Here is a 5193-nt window from a genome sequence, read left to right as displayed (position 1 = left end):
AAGTTTATTTGCAAAGTTTATTGGATGAAAATTGATTTTAAAACGGCTGAGATATCCAAAAACCAAGGTCATAATAAAAGGTGGGATCCACCTTATATTAAGACCACTTTGTTTTGCTTTGTTTTTGGATATCTCAGCCACCTCAAAATCGGTTTTTATCCAATAAACTTTATCCTCTTAGAATTGTATGCTCTTTCATATTTCATAAGAGGTTTCTCATTATCTCACAGAGAAGTTGGAAACCTGAATCTCCATCCCAACCAAAACTATATCATCCCTTTAATCGCTGATTACCAAACAGGTTCTTTGAATGACCCTCACTCAGGTCTCATAGATATACTTTGTCCCGTGAATGAAGAAGTTTTTAGAAGAGACTGCGCGGAATCATCGACAGGTGTTCTTGATGTTGCTCTCGTTCAGTTTATAGGTCCATTACTATAATTCGAGCCATGTCGCTGTGGAGAAGACCTTACTCCTCATCACTTTACGTGCTTTATCAATGGCGTTCTCCTCTATACCAAGACATGTACGAGACATGGGTAGCTGTTAGGAAGCCATTCTGTTTGGATTTTAATTGCATCATTGTGTCGCGCCGTGATGATGTGACACGCGTGGTTTAAACGCTCTTCTGCTGGAATTGGAGTATATGCGTGACACAGGAGTTGGTTTGGCTCCAGTAACCATGGTTACGATGTCTATTACAGCTCTTTGAGCATCAAGGTGTGGATAAGTATCAAGTGCGATGCAAGGGGGGGGGGGGTAGATACTGTTACTATTTTGTACTCACGTAAGTGGGACGGGTTGTCACGCAGCCAGGGGTTATCGTCACATTACGTGAAAAAGCCCCAAGTGCTGAACTTCTCAGGGAATTACATTATGGTATTACGACACTTTCAGCGCCTGGAATTCATGAATAATGTTATTGAAGCCATTACTTTTACATCTTACTAAATGTCTCCAATAAGGTTTCCCTAAAACCTTTTGTTTTTTCATTCCAACAGATGAGGAGAAATAGTGAAGATCATTGAAAGTCAGAAGCCACGTATAGATCTACATCAAGAGGTCATGATTGAACTGGGATGGTATTCTGAAATTCTTCCTACTAGTCAGGATTTTTTCCCCAAGTGGCATTCCGACATGTCTAAGTATCTTCTCAAGATTCTTCCTAACTTTTTTTCCCCTAAACTTAAGAAGAAACTTACCAAAATATGCAAATCAGAATGAATCTGAGGTAGATATGCAAATTTCTGACTTAGGAAGAAGTTGGTATTTAGGAATGCGCTTAGGAAAGAATTTAAAGAAGATTATTAGGAAAGCCCCGACCTTGTCATAAGTACGTAGTTAAGATATAGCAATATGAAAACATCGTGATAGGCGCTTGTCATTATCTGAGCGCAATAAGCACTTTATAACACGTGTACTAGTATTTAACCCTGCGTCATTTGATATATTAATGATTATCGTTGGTTGGTTCCTCATGATACGACATTTCATATTGGCTTATGAAAGAACAGTGGGCGGGGATCAGGATGACTTAATTTTCATTAAGAGGTTCATAGGAAGAAATTTCAGAATACCAATTCTGTCTTTCTTAGGCACTTCCTAACTTTCTAACTTAAGAAGAAACTAAAAAAAAAAAAAAAAAAAAAATCATTGAAATCTTCATGGACCAGATGTCCGGAAATTATTTATCTCCAATTCTAGATCATTGTACATCATTGAATATTTTCAACAGATAATTTAATTTATAAGTATCCTTATATCTCAATGTGTTTCCGATTCATAGATGAACTCATACCGCAGATTCCTACTTAGACTAAACAATGAGCTTACTGGCTTACGACCATTTATATTACAATACATTTCCAAGATCACACTGACATATAGTACGTCTACTTCTACAGATCAACACAATCAAAGCACAAGTTAGGCACACCTAACCCCACCGCATTCCATCTGCACTGCTGTTCACTCAGTGAGTGGCAAGACTTATAATGTACGGTGTGGTAGTCTGTTCAATGTTGTACATTATAAACTGATGCCATTTGCAAAGTCGAGATTTGTGAAGGCAGTCCCCTGCATTTCAAATCATTTTCTAGAAGTTTTGTTCGAAATGTTTGCTCTGCTCTGCTTCAATATGACATGACATACATGTATATCCTTACTTTTTACGTTTTTCCTACGATTACATAACAAAATGTATTGACGTAATATAATTCATATGAATATGCCAACACTTTGTTAAATTTTGTTATTCCGTACTGAAAATGGAATGCAGAAATACAACTGAACTTCACCTAACTTAAATGGTGCTTAGAAGAACCATCATTTGTCAGGTTTCCATGAAATCAAAAAGCAAAATTATTATCCTCTAATATATATGATGACGCATGCAGTGCTTGTTGCATATGAACGTTGTATGTGTGCTAAGTTTTTATAGAGATTTTCTCATTTGCAACACATAATACTGTGTAATATGCGATCGAAGCCACAGTCGGTCAGTAACACCATGACATATGTATGACCAACGTGTGGAAAGCGGTTTTTAAAGATGAATTAACCGGGAGCCTCAATCCCCGGTGTTGAAAACATTATAGCAACGTAATGAAGAAAACGCGCCAATTAATGGCAGCTAAACCTTGCTCGCCAATCTCCGCGTACAGAGTCTCTTGCGTCATGTCCCATATTCCTTACTTGAGATGAAATGATTCGCCGTTGCTGTCGTTGTTCATCTTGTTTTCTTGCTCTTTTTGTTTTTACGTTAGTAATCTGCGAGCGAACGACGTAACAATTCATGTCGCTGGTCGTAAAACTGATTGAAAATGAGAACGCCACCATAAGTGGGCAATACATTAAAGTGCGGTCGAAGGCACGACTGGATGTTACAATCTGTAGCTGCTGCTTTGCATTATGGGTAGAGACATTGGGGGCGAATGACCGCGCCAACATGCTAATAAAGAACTAATATTATGGGACCTCAGTCCCCCGAAAGCAATCCTACATCCGATTTTTATTAAGGCTTTGCTCGCTGGGTTGCCTCGCATCCCTTTCTTGAAGAATACTGTGTATTCTCTGCCATTGTCTCACTTTCTCTGTTTATAGGTTTGCTTCCTTAAAGGTATTGTTTACCAATAGAAGCAGTTATTTGAAAAATGTTCGAGTTATCCCATTTGATGCATATGTATGGGTCAGTTGCATCACAAAACATCCTACCATATAAGACTTTCGCAATAAAGCCTAAAATGTAATGATATATCTCTATTTCTATAAATAAAACATAGTTGTAGACAGTTTATTCTAGAAGCAATTTTATCATATATATTGTTCACATTTTGTATATTGAACTTAACATTGATTATACCGATAAACATTTTTGCAGTAAAGGTTGTCCCTATTCCTGACTCAGATTTTAGAACTTTTTTGAAGTACTAAAGCTTGGATTTTGTTTCATATGCAAATGGTAAGTGATGCCTTTAATCTGGATGACAAGGGGTCTGGAATCTCCTGAATGCTACCAGGCCAACTCTGCAGGTTGTGGACTCAAAACTGGCCATTATGATAACTTTAGCTGCTATAATCTTATGAGAGAATAGCGTTAGACTTCATGGCTCGGATATTGTGTTAATTAAACGATAAAAATCGAACGGTATACGTATATTTCAACCTCCCCTTAAAGAATAAAGGAAAATAAGAAATTTATGATAATAATGTTATTCAGTATACATTCAAAAGCATTATCTTCCCTTTGTGTGGCCAGGAGTTCGACGACACTTCCCGCGGCGAATAGCCAATTAACCTATATAGATATCGTTTACGTGCTATCCGCAATATATAGCAAAATAACCATTGGTATTCTTTCATGACTTGGCCCTCACTCTTTCTATCCACCTCTTTCTCTGCCATAATGTGTGTGTATAGTAAATAAAGAGAGGGAGAGAGAGTGGAGACAAATACATTGTACCACTTTTTCAGTGCACATTACTGTCAAGGCAATTCCTTCATTGTTGCAATACCCCGCGACTCTCCCTCTCCCTCCCCCCCCCCTCTCCCTCTACTGTAAAGTTGTCGTCATCCTTTCAAACGCCAGTGCTCATTCAAAATATTCGAATCTCTAACTTGTTTGTATATATGCAATTATTTCTATATATTTTTATCTACTAGTCTTTCGGTTTTGCATTACACAAAAAAGTGTCTTCCTGTTTCATGACATAAAGTAAGAACTACAGAAATAAGGTAAAAAAATGACATGTCGAAGCTTATTTGAAAGAAAAAGAATTAATAAGCGGAACAATGTCGGGTTATGTGACATAAATATTGATAAACTTCAGATTCAAGGAACTGATGTATTGATTGAGACAAGTATGAACATGTCGTCATTATCTTTCAAATCTCCACAATCAGGATAAAAATAATGAAACATCTATAGTTCAAAGGGTTTTAAATGGTTTTGAATGTAAATTGCTTTAGTGGTAAAAGAAGGAGCGAGCGTCAACTCAAAGGCCCTGCTTTTTTGTTCAAATCTTCGTTGGAATTGATCTTTGCTGTTATTTTAAAGTAAATGATGGAAATGTTTACAGACCAAAAGTGACGCGTGAGGTCGTAATACTAACTGGATTCATTTCTTGCGTAACACCATCACTAGAACTTCAAAGAATGACTGTCGTATTTCAGCTAATGCTCAAGCTTTTGAAAGTCAAGGTCGCCCGATAAAGAGACAAAAGTATAGTCATGCCAGTTTAGAGTTGCATCTCAACAATGTAACACAATGGTGAGTGACAGTTTGAATATAGATATAGATTAATGTTTATAGTTTTTGGCATTTAGATAATCCAAGTTATGTGCTTTGTGTGTCCGCGTAGGCGTGTGTTTTCGTGTTTGTTTGTTTTTTTGTTTGTGTGTGTGTGTGTATCTGTGCGATGTGGTATAGTCTCATTTGTTTCCTTGTGCTATTCTCTCCTTTGTTGCACCTAGGAAATTTCGAGAGAAAAGTGTACAAAGAGTCGCCATCTTGTTACAATGTTACACACATTTCATTCATTCACCCCTATCCCACGTATCCCCCAACACACACAATCTAAATTGTAATCTAGATCTAAATCTGAAGATTTATCAACTTTAACCCTGATTTTATGAATCTATAGACCATAATCGTAATGTGAAAATCCTCTCAACCTTAATCTTAATTTGAAGATT

Source organism: Diadema setosum, chromosome 7 (assembly GCF_964275005.1).
Source record: "Diadema setosum chromosome 7, eeDiaSeto1, whole genome shotgun sequence".
NCBI lineage: Eukaryota > Metazoa > Echinodermata > Echinoidea > Diadematoida > Diadematidae > Diadema > Diadema setosum.
The sequence above is the reverse complement of the archived record's forward strand: the minus strand, read 5'-3'. Positions refer to the sequence as shown.